Genomic DNA, 23,767 nt, shown 5'->3' on the forward strand with positions numbered 1-23,767 from the left:
CAACTCACTATTTTCCTCCCCACGACTGTGGCTAATGAGAGACTGCAGACGAATGGCGGACTAAATAAAGGGGTTTCCGTCTATGCTTAATCCGTCTATTAAAATGTTTCCCGTCATTCGTCAACCGTTAGCAAAAGACCGGTCCGTCACATCGACGAAATGCCCAGCTCTAATTCATTTCTCTGTTGTTGTAAGAGGCCCATGGCATTTCAGAACCAAAAAAAGTTAATACAGTTAATACATATATATATATATATATATATATTGTTTTTTAAAAAAATTTTTTTAAATAATTGGCCGATTAATCAGTAATCAGATTTTTTGTTTGTTTTTTTTGTTTCTGCCAAATGTCGGAAACGGTATCAGCCTAAAAAAGATCCATACTATTCGGGCCTCAGTTTACACCCAAGCTGCAACCCGCCTTGGTTACTGCTCTGACACTACCATTAAAGACCAGACATTTCCTGATATAATTCAGCCCCAAACAATTGGCAATAGCATTTAAAACAGAACAGTAACACCCAAAAAAAGAAATCCGATCCTTTACAAGCTGTGTAAAAAATTTTGCTTTCTGTGTCAAGGTCCAATTTGGGAAACATTGTCATCTTACAACAGATAGCTCTTGTTTTTGTCTGAATGCCAAGATCATCTCAGTGCAGTGGCGGATCTATGGCGTATTGCAGTGCGCCGTAGGGCCTCAGGCCACCCTGATATTGTGACAAAAATCCTACCAGAAAGCAGTAATATAGCAGTTTTCAAAACAACTACTGTGTATAGAAAAATAATACATGATCACTTAATGAATTGGTTTTAGTATGTTTTGTTGAATAATGTCAAAGTGGCCCTTGGCATCCATTTTCTGTATGCAGCTTTTGTAGGAAAATGTGACACCCCTGTTGTAGACTGTATATTGTTAAAACCCAAAACAAATTGTTGAGGCAATGATGCAAAGACTGGTCACGCATTTTTCAAAAAGAACATTTTTTTTCGACAGGAGGAAACTTTTAGAAGCTGATGTCAACCCAAGCGGAAACTGGAAAGCTGTGTCGCCGCTTCCTGGACTGGCAGTGCAGGAAATGATATCACGACCTTTACGCTTCCTGAATGAAGTGTCTCAGTGGCCCTTTTGGGGCGCAGGAACTCCTGAGTCAGTAAATCAAGCCTAAATGGAGCCAAACACTCTATCCCGCGCCGTGCACTGCAGGGAGGCTTTTCAAAAGCGACAGTAGAACGTCAGCTCTCCAAAGTCGATCTTTTGGCTCTTCGTGCCTGAAATGAGCATGTCTAAGTTTGGTGGTGTAGAGGAGTAGCAACAATCCTCCTCCATTTCTGAAAAAGTGACATAAAGAACATTTTAAATGGCCATGCTTCTCTCTCTGATTATTGCGACTTTATCCTCATCAAATTACGTATTATCCCTGTAAATTTTCCCCTCAAAATTGTTATTCATGACATCACGACTTTTTTTCTTTCTCTTTTCGCAACTTTATTTATGAGGTACGACAACGTTATTTCCACATATGACATCTTTAGTCCTGTAAGATGGTGACTTTTTTTCTAAATATAATGATTTTGTCTTCATAAAGTAGTGTGTTCTATGTTTCTTTTAGTGTATTATTAAAACTGACAACTTTTCTTGCAAGATTGACATTTTTTTTATACGTATTTGTTAGAACTTTTACATTCATAAAAATGACATTTAAAAATATTTTTTGTCATTAAATGTTTATTTCTCACAATATCACATTACTCTAGAAAAAAGTGACGTATTTTTCTATTAAAATTAATACATTTTGTCACAAAAATTCTGACTTTATTATAGTTTCTTGAAATATAACGACTTTATCTCACAAAATGGCGAGTCTACAAGTAATATTATGGTTTCATTTGGTGCTTCACTTAATTAAAATATTTAAAAGCATTTACAAACAAAAGAATTTAAGACATTCAAAAACAAAGAAAAAGGCTTCTGAATAACAAATACTTTATTCTTTTAAAACTGTCTTTCGTATTGACAATTTTTTGTCATAAAAACTGACTTTATGCTTGTAAAATATTGATTTGAAGACTTTGGTGTAAAAACAAAAAATCTGACTTTAGTCTTGTAAAATTGAATTTTTTTTTCAATATAAAACTTAGTCTAAAAAAATCCTACTCCATTCTTGTCAAATAATTAAATAAAAGACTGTCGTAAAAATTCAGACTTTATTCGTGTTTGACTGATTTAGATATTCAGGGACTAATGAGGTTTTGAAGTGTGCTCATGCCCACGTAGTATAAGAAATTAGTGAATTTCCTGTGAGTCAGATGAAAGCTCTCTTCCAGCTCAATTTTACTGCCAGGTCACGAAACTTGCGACAGATGAATGTCCAAATCGGCCGTTATGTTTTTTCCATTTTCCATTTGTGCACAAAATCAGAAATCAGAAAATGAGAAGTTGTCTTTTTTTCATTTAGTTTTTTGGGAACGAATATCGACCAAACAAATCAGTTTGGGATTTTTTTTTTTTAATTCCCGTTTTGTTTTGAAAACAAATGGATTGTCGCGGCCGTTATAAAACACACTTCTGGTGCTTTATAGGGATATGTAATATCCAGCCTTTACAGCTTGCACGTGTAACTAATGGCCTTTTCATCAAAGTCAGATGTGAATTTACTTGGATGAAATGTTGACGGATGAATGCAAATTTTATCCGTGCTCTCCACTGTAAATCCTTCGACTGCTACCTGCTGCCAGCATGACTGCGTAAACAAATGCACGCTGGGATCAGTCACGTGACGTCCAGAGCTAGGTAATAACCAATCATGGCTCACCTGTTTTATGAAGCTGAGCCATGATTGGTTCAGCCCTGAGCCCCCGAGCAGCTGTGATGTCATTTTCAGTCGACAGCAAGTGACAAAATGGCTGCCCCCTGAGATGCCTAAAAAACGGGCGGATTTTACTACTTAACTCATATTCCACAAACACAATATCAATCAGAATGCCATGTTTAGACTAGTGGGGCCACATAAAACATATGACTGAAAAGAACGTTTTAATCTCAGTCATGCTTCAGAATGACAAATGTGACACGTTGCCGTCACATTGGTCACATGTGATGGCCTTGTCGCTCGCATGTGCACCCTAGCGTCGGCTTGGCTGACTAGTGCTATTTCCATGTCGCCGCTGCCAACGCTAACAGATGGAATGTGGCGCTGAGTGATGAGCGGGGAAGAACGCAAGGAATGAGGAAATGGGAAGAGGTTGGGAATTCCTTTGCTTTCCTGCTGCCCCTGGCCAGGATACTCTGAAGCGTGTTACTTTGCTTCGTTCAACTGATCACTAAAGTAGAAATCAACACACGCTCTATAATTAGCTATGGGAAATGAGCCCAGTTGGGGCGTGTTGTGTGTTGAGGTCGTTCAAAGTGTCCACAGACGAGCGGCGGGAAGTGGCACCTGATGTCTTTGCGGCCAGGCTCCTGCCAAGCGACTGTCAGACTCGACCCTGTTGCCAGGCAACCTGCAACCCCCCCCCCCCCCCAACATGCTAAAAAGGGAGTCAGGAAACAAGTTAAACCCCGAGGGAGCCTTTGAACGGCGCCGTTATGAAAACATCTGTATGGTTTCGCCCACTTTTAACGGGACCCAGTGGCTCAAAGGCGTGTTCTCTGTAAACACGCTTCAAAGGGGTCGGCCGGCGGATCGCATGGACTCGTGGACAAGGTGCTACTTTGTCCGGGGAGATTCCCCACCCTATACAAGACTCACAAACCCAACTTCTTATTCTTTCAGGGAATCTTCGGTTTACAACGACGTGCTGTTGCTACGGTGGCAACGTTGTAACAGGTTTATATGTAACTTATGCTAACACAGCAGTAGAGTCATAATTACAAGATAATATTTGCATGAAACGTGCCACGGACCTGTTTCATGTAAAGATATATTTTGATGGACCGGCATAGAAACAAAAACAAAAAAGACACTAAATATGCAATTCGCCCATGAGAGTGTTACTCTAGTTGTTATAATTAGTGACAACTCTGCATTTGTTTCTCTTCAACTAGCTGGTCCCATTTTGGGATTCAATTTTTTTTTTTCTCCAGTGGCATGTCTTTTAATAACCTGCCAGGTGCATGTGCTCACGCAGATTGTCTTATTTGCTAGCCCATCGCGACATATTACACAGAGTGGGTAATGTGTACAAATAAACCTGAACCATAAGAATAGTCTCTTAAATACAGCTTGCTTTTCCTTGGACGTTTCTCCTGTGTCTTTATTTGCCCTGCTCTCTATCATCTTTATTTGTCATTCATTTTTGCTAGCATGTAGGCCACACGATGTCAAACTCAAGGCCTGGGGGCCAGATCCAGCCCACGACATGATTTTATGTGGCCCGCGAAGGCAAATCATGTGCGTTGACTTGAGATTTTTCTCTGAAATTGAGATATTGCAAGCATTTGTTACCAACGCCTCCTCCTCCTTGATTGCGGCACACCACATGTATGAAAGTATTTTAAAATAGACCCGATATTGCGCTTAACTCTTTCGCTGCCATTGACAGATTTGTCTTTCCACGGTCCAGCCATTCAATCACAGGAACTTATTTTTTAAAAAATTATTTTTTTTTCAAACATTAGGGTAAAAGAGGGTCTAAAAATGTCTGGCAGTGAATGCGTTAATGCGCCCAATGGTCCGAAAAATACGGTAAGCCTGGTTTGTTCAAAATGGATAGTTTGGAACTTCAATTTTGTCAGGTTGTCAGCGTCTAAAGTGTGTAGAATAGATTGCAAATCTAGTCAGATGGCAGTCTAGCTATAGCCACTAGCCGCTAACGCAGTTGCAGAGACAAGTTGAGTCAACCGCAATAATGGTTACAGGAATACGCGGCCAGGTGCTGCGAAGGCCAACTTCAAAATACCTACCAAGGCTATTGCATCGCTTTCCATGTATCGCTTGGAAGGCATGTTTGTTTGGAAGTGTTGGTGGCGTGTTACCGTCCGAACAACTCTTTGTTGCGGCTGGCTTGACTGGCCTTTGTGATGGCGCAAACCAAATAAACGGTTACCCGAGACTGAAAAAAAAACCTCAAGCATTTTTTTAATGGAGGAATCTGAATTACTCGAGGACTCGCTTTAAACTCTGAATCCTTTTTTAAGATACAAGATAAAAAGGGAGAACATGCAAACCACCCTTCGTCTCCCGGTTCATCAAGTTTTGTTTTTTTTTAAATTCTCCTTTTTAGTGCAACTTTAATTTGACCATTTAACTCGATCAGTCATAAAACATTTTTCACTCGCCGTAATCTCAAGCGAAGGTCGTCCTCTAAACTTTGCCTCTTCTAGTGAAGCGTTGAATTTTCATTGTGTAGCCGCCTGTGTGCCTTCATGCCAACAATAGCAAGCTTAATTATATCAAGTCTGTTACACACACACGTACACACAACAATATTTGCTTGTATTTAAATAACTACTTTTTTTTTCATTTCGCTGCGGGTTGAGCACTAGTATAATATATATGGTAATTATAGTGCGTGGGCTGGGAGCATCTCGCACCTCTTTAGAGTCCTTCATTAGATCTATTTCCCCCCCCAGTGCCGTGACATGTCTGTGTGTGCGCGTGCGTGTCGTGCGGCTGCAGTTGAGACGCCAGGCAGCAGACAAAGGAGCATTGAGGCACCCTCGCGGTCACCCCGAGGCCGCCGCGGCGATGGCGGCGGTGGCGGCAACAATGGCCACATTGTTTGATGTCAGCGCCTCGGGATTCTGCCTCCGGCTCGGAATATTAAACATGCCGACACAAAAAGGACAACTTAGCCATTGGGGCATGTATCGATGGCGGTTTAAAGACAATTGTAGTTTTCTCTGTGTGTGGACACTATAGTGCATCAAAGAAGTTATTATTATCATTATTATATTATTATTATTATTATTGTTATTATTATTATTATTATTATTATTATTATTATTATTATTAATTATTGTAGACCTGCTAGGGCAAGCAGTATGGTTTTCATCGGGAAATTTTGTAGATGGGTGAAATATATTTTTGGAGGAAACTCTGGACACATTTATTTATATTTATAATGACATTTATATTTATTTTATTATTTTCGCGTTTTGGAATTTGACTCACAACGAAATCGTAAGAATTCCAATTTATTCCTGTCATAGTTTGACTGTACTCTCATAGTAGTTCAATCTTTTTTTTATTCTAATTTCTTATGTGTCTTTAATTTTGATTTTACTCCCATAATATTTCAATTTTACTTTCTAAAAATTTGCTTTCTTACTTACTTTACTTTCTTGAAATTTTTCCCTTCATTTGTCAACTGTCAGCAAAACGGGCATCCGTTATAGGCGGATAGACGGACCGGTCCGCCACAAAGATGGAATGCCCAGCTCTGGAAATGAAGGAAGTGGACGAAAGGAGAGGGGCGTGGTGAACAGCTAGCATGTAGAGCTAATTAGCTTGGGAATGTGTCGCATTGAGCAATGTAATTGTCAAATTGTCCAATCAGATTATTGACAAACCTGTTAGACAATCAGATCAACCCCATTGATTTTCCTTTTGAAACTGATTTGTGACTCGCGATGTTATCGGGCTCGTCATAATTTTCACACCTCTCCGGGACGGATTGATTACGTTATTGATCCCTCAATTACGGCTGGCCGCCGTGTGTGTTTTGCCTCTTTTATGACGGCTCAATCCTTACTTTGACATTCACGTCGGTGACGGTCGTAGAGGAAAATTAGACGAGAGATGACCCCGCCGTGCTTTCATCAACGTTGCACTTTTCATCTGCGACGTGGCCGCGATTAAAACAGCCGTTTGTCTTAACGCAAACAGCCTGGTGTGAGAATGAGCACGCAGGTGTAACCAACCTGCCCTGAGCGGCCTCGTGGCCATGTTTATTTTTGTGTCAACGCGCCAACGCGTGTTTGTAGAATAGCCTTTTAAAGAACTTTGACTGACAGCTGACCTGAGAGGAAATACAGTCCAAGTTCTGACCACACTGTTTACTTAAAGCCCTAAAATACACCAGTCAGACACAGGATTAGGTATACCTGCGCACACTCATGACACCCAGTGCAGCAAAAAAGTAAATACAGCTGTACCTCGACTTGAGTTTTTGGAGAGTGTTTTTTTTTTTTTTTCAAATGGTACCAGCAAACTTCAGCATTTCTTCCCAAATAAAGGCAAGATCAAAAGTCAAACAAAAATGACCCATAGTTTATTTATCCAAACACATATGTGTGTGTGTGTGTGTGTGTGTACTGTATATATATCTATATATATATATATGTATGTGTATATGTGTGTGTATATTGAATATTTGCGTTTCATCATTCTTTTTTTTCACCTTTTGTCTCTCCTCTTCACACACACAGTGTGTACGTGCAACGTGTGTCAGACGTGTGCGCGTGGGTTTGCATGTTTGTCGCCTTGCATTATCAGACACCCCCCCCATCCTTCTGCCCCCAACATCTCGGCTCGCCCCTGCGGCATTGACGGTGATGAACAAGAAGAACGCCATGAAAAAAAAGTGTGAGACACGCTGTGTTAATTGCTAATTTCTTACGCACCCGCACGCACACAAACACAAAGTCCACCCCCCTCCTCACATTGCCTTTGAGCCTCGGCCCCCCTGCACACAAAAAAAAAAATAAAATTAACCTTTCACGTCATAGGAAGGTCACACAGAATCATAGACGGGAGGTCAAGGAGAGGCTGCCATCTTAAATTCCGAAGGGGTCTCTAGGCGATGTGACAAGGACGAGGCAATGGGATGATGACACATTTGTAGCCTGTAGGAATTTATATCATTCGGCACTGTAAATAAATATTATCCAGAAAAGAAAAAAAATAACCATAATAAATGAACGTGTGCGTATGCGTGTTTGTACCTGTATACTCTACCTAGTTTACAGTCGTACAGTATACCTAGTTACTCCCTGTTAGAAAGTGTCTTCCTCAGATCAAGTGACATGTTCATCTGTGTGTCTCAGAGAACACCCCTCACCTGCACACACACTCACACACACTCACCATGTTGCCAGATGGGCTTGTGTCCCCCCCATTGCCAGACAAATTAAGTTTGGGGCCCCCCTCCCAGATTAATATTCAGGCAAAGTACTGGCTCTATATAATTGAATCATGATGCCATGAATGTACAATGGGGACTACTTTAGATGCAGCCACCATGTGCACGTGCACGTGCACGCGCACACGCGCATACGCACGCGCCAGCGTCAAAAAGCCTTGGCTGCCAGCTGTGTATGCTGTCATGAATACAGAATGGCTGTTGTTGTCAGCACACCACATGTTGATTGTATACATTTAAATGCCACATTTGGTACACCTGCACAATCTCATGAGCTCCCAAATCAGAGCCTTGTAAAAGAAAACAAAAAAATCTGTCTTTGTAAGATAATAATATTCGGTTTGCTTCAAAATTTCTAACACAATTCCTAAGCTATGCCCTCAAAACTTTTTTTCAATTTTTGATATGAACATCTCTCTCTCTCTCTCTCTCTCTCTCTCTCTCTCTCTCTATATATATATATATATATATATATATGTATGTACTGTATATATGTATGTGTATATATATATATATATGTATATATATTATAAATGTGTATATACTATATATATACATATATATGTATATATATATATATACATATATATGTATATATATATATATATATATATATATATATATATATATATATGTACTGTATATATGTATGTGTATATATATGTATATATATATTATAAATGTGTATATACTATATATATATCTACACATATACATGTATATACGTATATATATATATATGTTTCAAGTCAAAATTCCGATTTCTGAAACATTCTGAATATCCCGTTTACATGATTGAGCGGACAGAGTTGCTCCGGCATTTGAACAACCCACTGTGTACGGCGACACACGGCGCCATGACTCAAATGCACGTCATTTCCGCTTGTTACTTTCAACTGTCAATAAAACACTTGATATTCATGTCACCCACCACATGAATGAAGCAGACGGTTTCCTCCTCGCTCCACAAGTGTGCTTTTGTGCTGCGTCTCTGAGCTTGTTTACCTCTGCTTGTGTATTTCCAATGGGTTTCGCACCAAACAACGCCCTGCCGCATACAAGCACTTCCTGTATTGCAAAGACCACAGCATTTCTTGCGGTTGAGCATGCGCAGAGTGTCCTGATCGTGTCTGTTTGCGCTGTGGCAGTATCTTTGCCTTTTTCGTCCTCCTCTCCTCTTTCTCCATAGACTTCTCAGCAGTAATGCTAAGTACAGCATCCTGTGCTTTTTATTGTAATGTATTTTCGTTTTTTCATACAAAGTATTTTGACGTAAATTTCGACTTTAACTGTGAAATCCGACATACGCGGAAATTCGTGTTACATCGCCAGTGTAGGGACGGAACTCGTTCGTAAAATGAGGACTCCCTGTACATATATGTTAGGGTTAGGGTTAGCTCCGCCCGTGCATGGGAGGCCTGTTTTTAAGCAGAGAAGTTACAAAGCTGATGAAAAAAAAGTCAGATTGATTTTTTTAAGCCTAAACAAACTCACAAACCGAAAAATGTGATTTATGTGAAAGATTTACCACAATTCCTGCTATATTCCCTTAAATAACTATATATATATATATATATTGTACTTCACCAAATGGGGTTGGTGTTATTAAGCTTATTAACTCATTCACTGCCAGACATTTTCAGACCCTCTTTTACTCTAACATTTGAAAAAATTTGAAAAAAATATCAATAAATTCCTGGGATTGAATGGCTGGACTGTGAAAAGACAAATAAATTCGTCAATGCCGGTGAATGAGTTAAGTTTCAAAATTATGATCCAACAAGAAAACAGTTCGATTGACTTGAAATTTCTCGCACAATTGTGACAATGTCTGCAATATGGAAAACAAGGAATTTTGAGGCCAAAATTTACAATTACAACGCCTTACAACATGTCACTTAAAAATCAGACTGACTTGAATATTCTACACAATTACCATAACTGTCCTTAAAAAAATGAGGTTATGCTTCATTAAAAAAACTCAGATTGATGTGAAATTTCTGACACAATTTCAGCTAAATGTCCTGCACAATAAAACTAGGAATTTTACAACAGTGAGGCTACTAAGTCCAAAAATTACAAAATTAGCATTCCTCAGCAAAACATAAGTCAGATTGTCTTGAAATTTCTCACACATTTCCAGCTATATATCCTCTAGTAGAAAAACATGGAATTTTGCCATTTGGACAGTCTGTTATTAATCCTAAAAGTTACAAAATTCTGAACCCTTACTCAATAAGTAAGGGAATTTTCTGACACAATTCAAGATACAAAGAGTATCCCTCCCCCTACTAGAGTAGTGTGTCGCTATTTCAGTGCAGCTAGCCAGCTACTGTATGTGTCATCTGCTCCCTTGGGGACTTGGGGGATATTGTACGCTATAGGTGAATCTAATGTAAGTTTCCCTTTGATGAGAAGAGCTTTTGATAAGGTATGCTGTCTGAGTGAACACCGTCCTCGTTATCTTGCACATATTAACAAAATGCTTTTGCAAGTGATTGTCCACTGCATACTGTAAACAAAGTGTCAGGCATTGATATGTTTATCACGTCCTTCAGAGCCTTTATTGGAAAGAAAATAGATTTTTTTTTTTTTTTTTTTTACATATATCGTCTTAGTTCGCTGCCACTAAAATACATATTTGTTTAATATTTAACTATTAACCTAGCTTGTATGCTATAAGAAGATGCAGTTCGGTCTCTTAGGATTAACCTTATGCTTGGATTGTCAAATTCATAACACAAAGAACAAATATTGTGTCCAAGGAAAATGAACACAATCACCAATTCTATCACAAGTTCTTTTTTTTTTCTTAACTGCATAATACTACACAATACGTGCGGTTTACGGGTTATTAGCAAAGGTATTCTCAAGCATTTGGAAAAAAGGAAGGAAATAAAACGAACAAAAAAAAAAAACAGGTGTGATTTGAATATCAAACATTTATTTATTAACAAACGAGTAGAACTTAATTTTTTTAGTAACAATGTAGCTGCTTTCAAAACATGCAATACTTAAAATTTCAGCTGCTGTAAATACTTCAGTTGTAACTTTTCAGAATTATTTCATTGAAGAACCTGTGAGTTTCTGTGGCCCTACTGCAAGGCAATCTCAAGTAAAGTGGGAGACTGGCATTGTATAGCAATCATATTAATAGTGAACAACTATTAATAGTGAAAGATAATTTACAAAACTTTAAAACCGTATAATTGTGGACAATGCAATGGAGTTAAGAAAGTTCCGTTCTCTAAAATCTGTGATGAGGAGAAAAAAAAATCTATAAAAACAAATTGCCGTGGTCGCCTGTGCTTATCTTTGGTTCACTTTGCGGTGTAATGCTTAACTCGGAATATTCCGTTATTTCGTTTCCAAACGGAAATACGTGCACAGACAAAGAGCAACAAGTGTGCCGCGACAAGACGGGCATTGCACCTGCATTTGAGCTGTCGATGCCTCTGATACCTGATAAGATTGATTCTGAAACTTAAACATGCATTTGTTTGATACCTCAGTCATTATTGGCACCTTATTTACAGCATTATACCACAAAGAAAGCAGTGGTATCGATTATTAGACAGCGGCACAATCCACGCATAGGAAAAGAAAATTAATATAACGGTTAGATTACATATTGGCAGATAGCGCCCAAATCTATCAGTGGCAGCCAAAATTAATTCATCACGCCACTACATATAAATGTAAATGTTGGAAACACTAAACCTGCGACGTCTCAATTTGCAGACTAATCACAAAAATAACAAAATCTGCAAAATATTGACTATATTGTCGATCAGAGCATTGGAATATATATGGGTTTTTTTCTTTCATTGTTAATACTAGACAATGTGTGAAAAAGACCAATTTTGTCAGCCTTATTCCAGGTCAACAGTGTCAACGTGAAATTACACTTTTTCACTTGCGACTGCTGTAGGGTAGAGCGTCTCAGACTGAATCGGTTCAAAGTGGCTACCACCTGGGTTCACACATGCGTTTCTGTGCGCTCAGGCGAGGTGCCGCCAGTAAACAGTGTGACTCACAGTGACATTTTTTTTTTTTCCTTTTAATCTAGAGATCCTACTGTGGAGCAGCCTGGCACTTAGCATCAAAAAGTGTCAGCATCCAGAGGGGCTTTTAAAGGTCATGTCTACACTCATCTGTGCATGAACAGAAAATGATGGGCGGGTCCTGTGAATATATTGTGTTGTTGCTGTCATCAATATGTTTTTACTGTACACTTCTGTAAAGGGTAAAAAATGCTTTTTTTTTGGTTTTTGTTTTGTTTTCATTCATCCGTGGGTGCATCTTTCTCTGTTGTTAATCAGCAGAATTGCACAAAATAAATAGATAAATAAATAAATACCTGATCAAATAAAAGATTGCATACAACTTTGCAGTAAGATGGCAAAAGAACCTGTTGAGGCAGGTGAGGATAAAGTCGCAGTTACAATCTGAAAAATGCTCTCTCAAGGTAACCTAAACCTAATCAAATATGTACAATTATCTTTCACAATTGTTGTAGGTAATAATTGAAAAACAATAATTACATGTATTAGTTTCACACAGCTTTCACTGTAAATGGATGTGTGTCGTTTCTGACCCGTGTGTACTAAACCTGGGTATTTTATTGAAAAAGTAAGAAAAGAAAAAAAAAATTAAGGATGTATGATGATCAAAAACAAGCTAATTGAGTAACACCTTGAATACTGAATGCTGAAATTAAGTCATTGCAAAGATATATCAAATTAAAACTCAGCCGAGTCACTTTTGACTTAACCTGACGTGGGTGCTCCACAATGTTTTGTTCGTCCAAACAAATTCCATTTTTCCATTTTGTACCTGCAGCATTGTTTATTCGTGTTACAAATAATGGGCTCCCTCTCAATACATCCTTGCTACATCCATCTGCAGTTGACTAAATAAACTATCACTTGCCATTTTCAGGACTACAGCTTATACAGTAGTGCTGATCACATTTTCATTTCCTTGGTGGAGGTCAGTGCTACTGAGTGCTCTGGCAGTTGTTTTCCAATATTTTTTTTTTTTTTGTTATTTATTTAATCTGTGCATTCCATCAGTGCAGATTATTTTTAAAAAGGCATTCAAATTGTTCTTGGTTCCTAAAATGTTGAAACCTCGCTTTTAGAGACACCAAATATTGATCGTGACACCTGTTTGTTCGCACACACACACACACACACACACACGCACGCACCCTCCTGTGCTTCCTGTTGTCTGGCTGGCTGTCACATCCAGGTAGTGATGCAGAAAGAGGAGGTGACAAACACACACGCACAAAGCTTCACAAACCACCTAATATCTCCTCTGGCTTCTTTTCAGAGGCACTCACACCTCGTCTCTGTCTCACACAATTCGTGTGTGTGTGTGTGAGTGTGTCACAGTGAGGGTTCACTGGCGGGTGAGCTGGCAGCGCCGCCATGTTACAGTATTCTCTATTTGACTCTGACGGTTGACTCACTTCTAGATTTGTTTTTGTATATTTTTGGCAGAGCTTTCGCGCCCCTGATGTGAGAGGAAACACCATATGGTTTATACGGCCTGCTATATTTCATGATATTGTTGTCGTATTACTTACTTGGCCTAGCTTGCATATTACATCGTTGGCTCTCGTTTTTGCGAATGGGTATGTTATACAGGAAATCCTCGATTTACGCACGAATTCCATTCCTATGCTGGCAATGTAACCCGAATTTGCGCATAAATTTATGTCAAACTACTTTGTGTAAAAAAACAAAAACAAAAATAAAATAAAATACACTAAAATAAAAAGAATAAGATGCTGTACTTACCATTACTGCTGACCATTACTCGTAAAGTCGAAACGTCGTAGGTCGAGTACGTTCTTCCTGATGCATGTATACATGTATCAATAAATAAACAGTCTATATGATCAGGTGAGAATGAAATAACCAGCTACAATAATTCAGTCCGACTACATATGCAGATGTGAATGTGACCAAAAGCAGCAAGAATAGTCAGCGGCATTGTATCAAGCCACAATCCATGAGTCGGGATGAAACCAATAATATATAAAGTGTCATGTACAGGCTATTAAGAGCAGTGCTGGTTGTCATTTAGTGAAATTTGGGCAGAAAAAAAAGTCTACCTTTCGGTTGCCTCTGTGTTTGAATCGCAGCGTCCGCGCAGGCAGACATCAAGTCGATCTAAATAAAGCCTGGCACAGGCCCTCCCACGGCCGGCCCTCTCAAATTGCATAAACGCTTTCTCCCTGTCACTTTAATACGAAGCCTCAGCGCATGATTAAATGTGCGGCTGTGTGATTATGGTCGTAAAGGGACGGAGCGGGATGAGGAATCGGTCTCCCGCCGCCGCTTGCGCGCCGTGGCAAGCTGTCACTTTCAGACGCTATCATGCCCGCTGCTCGTCTCGTGCAGGCGAGGGGACATCTTTGTTGCAAATAGCTGACCTGGCGCACCACAGATACACACGATGTCCTGTCTTGTTTTATTTGCAAGGCAATACATCACACATTAAGGCTACATATGCGCACACACAATTTTTTTTAAACAGCACCCAAAAAATAGATAAAGCAAAAAAGAAACGTTACCATGGTGTCAAAATGACAGGTGGCGCTATAGCCCTTTAGACTAAGGCCATATCCGGCAATCAGAATTCAGATGAACGTCAACTCATGAGCGCGGGCTAATATAAGAAGTATTGATCTCATTACAGTGGTATCGATAGTAACGGTTTTACTTTTATTGTTGTTATTTGGACTGATCCATCTCACATTTTCTCAAAAGGAACGCAAGGACAAGTGGTTAATCCAGATGTGCGTAGTGTTTTACGACAGTTGGTTGTCTGTTAGTGAAGCCCACCCCCCAAAAAAAAAAGTGTGAAAATGGCTTTTTAACTATAGGTCATTGTCATGAAATGTAAACAGACCCTAGTCACTGAAACTAACTCCCCAAACTCCACTTTTCCCCAAGGTGCATCACATTTCCACTATAGCGTCGATGTAATAAATTGTTCCAGATGTCCTATTCTTTCCCACATTCACACACAACTAACTGGTTTAACATCACTTTTCCCGCAGGCCTCCAGCCAATTAGCAAAATACTGACCTAGAGTGGAGAGAAAGTGATGCTAATGCAAGCAGCTGGCTGACGGAAAAGCCCACAAAGGCGGATTTTCCTCTCCTCGCTTAATCTTCTTCAAATCTGCCCGCTAATGCTCACTCACACCCAAACACCACGGGCAAATCCCAACAGGTAAACAAAGACGTTGTTGGGCAGGGAAATCGATCTTTATGTGAGAGACGGACTCTTTGAATACATTGGAGAGCAAAAAGTGACTTAACTCACAAGAGCGAATAAAACGTTTAGTACAGGTAACTGAAGACGGTAGGGACTGCAACAAAAATGAATAGACTCACCTGAAATGCGGGCTTAATTTGCTTGAATTGGACTTAAAGAGAAAGTCAACCCTAACATTTTTTTTTCAAGAATATATTTTATGGTAGTCGACTGGTTAGCACATCCGCCTCACAGTCCAGAGGTTGTGGGTTCGAATTCACGGCCTTCCTGTGTGGAGTTTGCATGTTCTCCCCGTTCCTGCGTGGGTTTTCTCCGGGTACTCCGGTTTCCTCCCACATTTCAAAAACATGCATGGTAAATTGAGTGGACACTCTAAATTGCCCCTAGGTGTGATTGTGAGTGTGGTTGTTTGTTTGTCTCTGTGTGCCCTGCGATTGGCTGGCAACCAGTTCGGGGTGTCCCCCGCCTACTGCCCGAAGACAGCTGGGACAGGCTCCAGCACGCCCGCGACCCTTGTGAGGATAAGAATGGATGGATGTTCTATGCAAGCCAACTAATTAAAATAAGGCATTCTGATAAATATTGTGTTTGTGGAGTCAGAGTTAATCCACCCGTTTTTATCCATCTCTAGGGCGGCCATTTTGTCATTTTGTTAATTCTGTCGACTGAAAATGGCATCACAACTGCTCAGGGATCAGGTAACAACCAATCACGGCTCAGCTTCAGAAAATAGGTCAGCCGTGATTGGTCGTTACCTGAGCCCTGAGCAGTTGTGATGTCCTTTTCAGTCGACAGTATTAACAAAATTGTCGCCCCTGAGATGGCTAAAAACGGATGGATTTTGCTGCTTAACTCATATTCCACATACGCAATATTAATCATGAATGCCGTGTTTCAACAAGTGGGGCTGCTGGGAACATATTCTTGAAAAAATGTGTTTGGGTTGATTTTCCCTTTGAATGAATTGTGGGGAAAAATGCTGCCGGGTATCAAAGGATCATGGGAATTGCAGTCTTCACTGTTAAAAGTAGGGCTGGGCAATAATTCAATATCAATATGTATCGCGATTGACGTGATCGATATCAATGAAAATGCCTTTGATTAAATGTTTGATGAAAAAAATCAGGAAGCAAACCCCATCGTGGCATTGTGTGTGTTGTAGGCAGCGCGCAGCCGCTTTCAAACACGTAGAAGAACCAGTTAAACCAACGAAGAAGTCACTAAACCAACGAAAAAGAATCATTCAAACCAACCAAGAAGAAGAAGCTGACCCAACGACGCATGTGCATCTAAAAATGCTTCCTGCTCTTCTGGAAAAACATTTTCCACCAGATGTTGCTTCTTCTTGTCATAGCAACAAGGTGGTTAGTGTGCGTCCACATCTCGCCAGGTACAGTATACAGTACAATTGCACACAAACAACACGTTTGGCCTTCCTCTTCCTCTTACATGGTCAGACTCACTTCTCCCCCACTTGTGTTTACCCTGCACACACACATATTGTCTGTACACACACACACACACACACACACACACACCCACACACACACACACACGCACACACACACCTCTAAGTCTGGTGCAATGTTGAAATGGGTCCCCGGGAAAATTGGATCTCTTCCACGGCTTAAATTCCACAGACTTGGAGGCATGCAGTTGCCTAGCAACAGCAGCGCTGTATTCACCTTTTTTGTTTTTTTATCATTTTGCACATTATTCCTCTTTTGACTCAACCCTTAAAGAGTTAAACACGCATGAAAGGCCACTATGTTTCAGTAAACAATATTGATTACTCCTTGTACAGGAATATACATTTTCTCACATACTGTATGATCTGAGTTATTGTTTTTTAATAAAAATGCATTTATATACTTTTGCCCCGTCCACTCAAGCCTTACACAGTCTGCGTGGAGAAATCCTAAAATGTGACCGTTTCCTTCCAAATCTGGTCATCCATGCATTCTCCTGTCAACTTACTCGCAGCTCCTCTTATGTGCTCCAGGGGTTGTTGTAAGCCCAGCGCCCTGGGAAGATGAAACATCGTACTGCACTTGAAGTTTTAATGCTTTACTCTACACGTCACCAGAAGACACTTTCAGAAAGCTATCAAATGTGTGTTGAGAGACTGAGCAAGAGAGATTTTACTGAGCTGATCACAGAGGTGCTGTGAGCCGTCTATCACCGTGTTGGAGTCGTGATATTTACTGGTGAAGAATATCGGCGTCAGCAGATTTTTTTTTTTATTTACTTCTGCATGTTCGCGTGTTAACCAGAGCAGTGTGTACATCCCAACTGGCTAACTACATCGGGAGGTATCTTCACATATAAAATGCGCTGTATTTTTCTGTATGGTCCATTGTTAGCGGCATTGGTCATCGGTCTACTTATGTACAGTTTTGTGACATAGCTCCCAATAGGGACACTTGTCCGTTACGTAGAGATGTTGCGAACAGTCATTGGAAGTCAATATGAAGAGAAACAGGGAGGGAAAGACGAAGGGAAAACGCAGACTCCTCGGATAGTCTTTCAAAATAAGATTGGTCATTGGTACTTTGACTCCTTTTCACGATCATTTCATAATCGTAGTAGTTAGCAATCGTTTTGCTATGCTCGGCAGAGTGCAGCAACATGGGCAGCAACCATTCAATGTCACTACCCAGAATGCATATCAACGTAAACCACAGTTTACTACAAAATGTATTAAACTGGAAATTATTATTTTCATCTTATAATTATGTTACTACCAACCACATAAATCATATGGAAGAAATATGTAAATGTCCCAAAAGGCTGAAGTAAATCTATAACTGAATGGCGTCATCAGAAGAAGCATGACCTCAAGCCGATTGAGATACTGTAATTTTTAAGAGAGTGATTCACACTAAACATCCCAAGAATAGTGCAGAACTGAAACAGTTTTGTTAAGAATGGTCCACAAGTCATTCCTGGCCATTATGTAAGTCTGATCTGCAATGACAGGAAACATTTGGTTGAGGTTATTGATGCTAAAGGAGGCCCAACCACTTATTAAATCCACAGAGTCACATACTTTTTACCACCATGCACTGTGATTGTTGCATACAACAACATATAATTCTTTGTCTGGTAAAGTGTAAGAAAACCATGAATTTCCATTGTGAGTTGAATATAGATTAAATCACATTTCATGAGCAATTAATGCAGAAAATCAGGTAATTCCAAAGGTTGCACATACTTTCCATTGAAAGTGACTTTTGTGTTTTTCGACATAATTCTGTGGTTGTTTTGGGCTTTGGACTGCAGCCAGGCTGACATGTTAGCGCTCACCATCTTCAAGCAGAAAGAAATGAAGAATTGATCAGAGTGATAGAGAGGTTATATTATCTTTAGAAAAGAGAAATTGTATGTTACGGCTTAGTGAGTTATGCTAATTAAATCAAACTACCTTAGGACTTGTTGTTTTAAAATACTGTCCTACTATATATTGACCTAATCTTTCTGCCAGTGCAGAGTATGTATAGTTTTTGTTCAGTGCTAAGAACCTGACAATATTTATCATTAGCATGCTAACAGGAAGACATGGGCCATTGAGACTTAAAAAAAAAAAAAAAAAAAGTCATAACATTAAAATGATGAGAGAAGAGATGGGAAATCCAGGTCCAGAAAGTAAAAACCCTGCCACAGGTGCTACCACTCAACTGGCAGGTAAATGAGCTCAGTTGATTAAAAGCACCTGTGGCTCAAGACAAACTGTGGTCGGGTTTTTACTTTCTGGACCTGAATTTCCCATCTCTGTGTGAGAGACCCCGTCGTGCTAACACCACATGCTAGCTCCTTGCTTAGCCATCCTGAAATCCTCTCCTCTTGTGAAATTGTTGATTACTTTTTGACATTTACACGTTAAGTACCACACTTTAAAAGAGTAAATGTCAAGAACTGATTTGGTCTGGGTGTCATTCGCTAGTGCACGAGCTAGCATGAGCACAATTAAAGTAAATGTCAGCATGAATGAAATTATTTAAGATAGAAAAATGAGTTAATTCCACATTTGTTATGATAGTTAATGGAAGACAAAGACTAAGGGCATAAATGTGAAGTTTTATTCACTTTCATATGAAGCAAAAATGTCAAATGCCTGGTCGTGCTAGTGCTACATGATGATTAGCTGCCTATGCATTGTGAATTTTTCTCTACCTAAATGTCTGCTTGAATGAACTCATTTAAGAAAAAACAATTAGACAATTTGTTAGCACGCTAACAGGAAGAAAACATCTAACATTGTAAAGATGAGTTTTATTCACTTTGCTATGAAGTGAAATGGTGTGAGACCTGTTCGTTATAATTCTACATGCTAATTAGCAGCCTAGCCACACTGAATCGCTCTTTTCCTGTGAAACTTTTTATTACTCTTTGCCATTTACCTTAACTAAACAATTAAAATTGCTCTGGGAATTTGTGAAAATGTAAATGTCAAATGTACTCATTTTAATCCAAGAATTTCTTTAAAATGTCGATGCTAGCGAGCGTAGAGCCACAGACACAATCAAAGTAAACGGCAGAGTGAATGAAGTCATTGAGGAAAGAAAAACAATCAGAGAGTTCACATATTTAGCAAGATCTCGCTCGCTCACTTTGAATAAATTATTCTTTCTTCATTTTTTTCCAGCTGCTTTCCAAGGATAGAAGGAAGATAATTAAAGTAAGTCGCTGTCTTCCTATTCTCCGCTTATCGCTTTTTTCCTGCTTTGATCGAGCGGCTCATATAACAAGGCCCCCGGGTCCGACACTACGAGAAAGTACAAAAATCCCAATTGTGCTTGTGTGTACGAGCGCTGGGGTGTGCGTGGGTGTATGTGTATGTGTGCCCGTTAAAACTCACGCGTGTGTACATGCTTAAAGTATGCGCTGATTACCGTCTTACTCATGTCAGACACCAAATTTGGCCTCAAGGGTTAATTTTCCCTGTGCTTTTTTATGTTGCTGGAAAGCTTTCTGCTCTCTAACAGAAAAAAATATTGCATTACCATTTCTGCATAGATGTTTAATTGGCACAAAAGTGCTGATACTTTTCAGCAGGGTTTACTAAACTGCGGGTAGGGGCTCCAGGTGCAGTAGCTTTCTCTCTGTATTGTTTCTAACCATTGTATTTATTTTTATTGTCATTTTTTTCTAGGGCTGCACGATATTAGAAAAACATGCAATATGTCATATGGATGTCGACTACAGCAATATCGATATTATTGCGATATTTAACGCGTACCTAAAGAAATTACTTTTTTTTTTCTGATGAAATAACTTTTTTTCCACACGGCAGAATAACAAAGCGCGGTGTGTTCTGAGAAAATTAATTGTAAATCCCCAAGATAATGTCCAACTATTGGGTGGCGATGCACAAGTTTACATCCGACTGGTCAAATTCAGATAAAAGCATACAATTCCCCCCAACAAAAAAAGAAAATTATTGCATGTCTTTGCGATATGCCCCCCCAACAAAAAAATAAAATTATTGCATGTCTTTGCGATATGCATAGTGCATGACCATTATCATGATAACAATATTTTTTCTATATGTTTTGCAGCCCTAATTTTTTTCATCATCTTTATTAATATGTGGCGGCACGGTGGGCGACTGGTTAGCACGTCCGCCTCACAGTTCAGAGGTCGTGAGTTCGATCCTGGCTCCGGCCTCCCTGTGTGGAGTTTGCATGTTCTCCCCGTGCCTGCGTGGGTTTTCTCCGGGTACTCCGGTTTCCTCCCACGTTCCAAAAACATGCATGGTAAGTTGATTGGACACTCTAAATTGCCCCTTGGTGTGATTTTGAGTGCGGATGTTTGTGTCTGTGTGCCCTGTGATTGGCTGGCAACCAATTCAGGGTGTCCCCCGCCTACTGCCCGAAGACAGCTGGGATAGGCTCCAGCACGCCCGCGACCCTTGTGAGGACAAGCGGCATAGATAATGGATGGATGGATAAAAAATATTATTACTAATGTCCATATTTTTTAAGAAAAAGGTGATATGTCACAATATTATAACTCAACTTTCAACTCAAATTTTTTTCTTCAGCACTTTAACCAAATCAACATGCATTATGCCAACAACCTCCTCTTCCTCCAACTCTTCAAACACCTGGATCCTCAGAGATAAGCTCGAAATATCGCTTTCTGAGGCCCTGTCTACACTTAGCCGTGGTTTTTGAAAACGCAGGATATAAGCCTGCGTTTAGCCCTATCATCCACACGTCCCCAGAGTTTTTTCAGTGAAAACGCAAAACTCCGGCTGCAGTGGAGATTTGCGGATATCTCCGGATATCTCTGGATCCGCGTTTTTCTGTGGACGGTTGCACCCGGAAGTTCTTTCTGAATGGACAGTATTTGGCTAACTACTGCCACCCAGAGGCTTGGCATGCATTTGAAAACGCACTTCCGCGGTTTCGTGTGGATGCGTTTTGTTAATGTGTATTCCAACACAGGCGGGGGGGGGAATATACGGTTGTTAAAACCCCCCGGCTACGTGTAGACAAGGCCTCAGTCCGTCTCTGAGTGGCTTTGTACACTTTCCCCATTGAGCGCTGTCATCGTCGTTCATCTAATGACGTCGCACATTAGCGAGCTCTTCGGAAAAAATGTGATTTAGTCAAATTTATGAAATAGAAATGATTGTTTTTAATGCTTTTTTTTTTGTATGATGTCTAATTACTTTACTTAGATTTCATTTGGCATTTTCAGACATTACCGGGCACTTCACATTTGTGCTTTAAGGCAACCGTCTGGGTCAAACAGAGGGTTTATACAGGGTGGGGCTGTTCAGCGGGGTGGGCGGGGGTTCAGCCAAAGCGTCTCCTTAGGGAGGCGGTGCGTCTGCATGGAGGCTTTTCCCGCTCCTCTGAAGTCTGCCAGCTGCTATCTTGTTACTCCTTCAAGGCCCACCATGATTAGCCTGCACTCGGATTCCTCGACTCCCCATTTAGTGCAATCTGCACAGACATCCAGCAAAGTCAGCACTCCAGAAAGCGGCACTAACGCAAACACAAAGCGAGACAGCAAAATGGTCGACCAACTTTTATAAGCAAAAACTTAAGTTGGTAGTAGGTTGATGACACTTTGCTCCAATGTGAAATAGTCAGTGAAAAGCTTGTAAAACAGTGTAAATCAATAACCCCCTCAAAATAATTCTACACTCAGCCATCAACGTCTACACCACTGGCAACAAAAGTGAGTACACCCCGAAATGAAAATGTTCAAATTGAAACGAAGTTTGAATATTTTGTGAGGCCATCTTTATTTTCTAGGACTCTAATATCTCTCTTGGGCAAGGTGTTCGCCAGAGCTTTGTAGGTTGCCACCGGAATCCTCGTCCTCTCCTTCACGATGACATCACAGTACATCTTACAGACCAAGTGCTCCCACACCTTCCCTTTGAGGATTTCCCACAGATGCTCAATGGGGTTTAGGTCTGGAGACATGCTTGGCTAGTCCATCACAATTTAGGTTGAGTCATTGACTGCATGTAAACGTAGTCACTGGTTCCACATTCACACCTCAGACTGTAACAGGAATAAGTCACATGACACTGGAAAGGTAAATGGTTAATTAGGTCGTCCAGTTTGTTCAATTCCACTCAAGGTTTTACTCACTTTTGTTGCCAACATTTTTTTTTCTCCAACTTGTCATTTTGTATAAAACAACCCAGGAAGTTGGGCCAAATTGATCCAAGTAACGGATTGGTCTATTTTTGACCCAAATTGTGTTTTTTTTTTTAATTTTTTTTTTTATGCAACTGTTTTTAAGGGTGTAATGCTATACTTATACAAGCTATACATTGAATACTTTACATTGTGGAAAAGTGTCATTTCTTCAGCGTTGTCTACTGAAAAGATTACTATGGGCAAAGAAATGTGTGCGTAAACAGTAGTTACCAATTAAGGGTCCTCCAGTATATAAAAAGTAAACAATCTGTATGGTTCCTTGTTTTCAGTATGCCAACAGTGGGCTGATGTAACGGTCCCGTGAACGTTTGCCTAGCGGTCGAGTTTGTTGTTGGCGTTGTGGTGTTACTGGTAAACTGGTGTCATCCGCACGTACGCGTCAGTCACCTCGCACAAAACTGTGAGGACTGAGCGGTTGCCGCCTCTCCCTCTCCATCCCCACCGGTGAGCTCAGCGACCAATCATCTTTTGATGCCATCACTACATTATTGAAGTCAGCTGTCAGTTTGTGAGGCCAACGTCAAGGGAAATTTGACGTTTTTTTTCCCTTGCATCATGTTATTGAACACGGATATTGTCGGCTGTCTCGTGGCGATATTGCAGCCGTCAATCATATTTCGTGGGCCGTGTTCACTGACATTTCTCTTGAGTTATCCTCCTAATAATACTCTACTCGCATGCAACCTATAGAATTGTACACAGGAA

The sequence above is a fragment of the Filicampus tigris genome, chromosome 15 (genome assembly GCF_054856515.1).
Source record: "Filicampus tigris isolate MCC_2025a chromosome 15, RoL_Ftig_1.0, whole genome shotgun sequence".
NCBI classification, from domain to species: Eukaryota; Metazoa; Chordata; class Actinopteri; order Syngnathiformes; family Syngnathidae; genus Filicampus; species Filicampus tigris.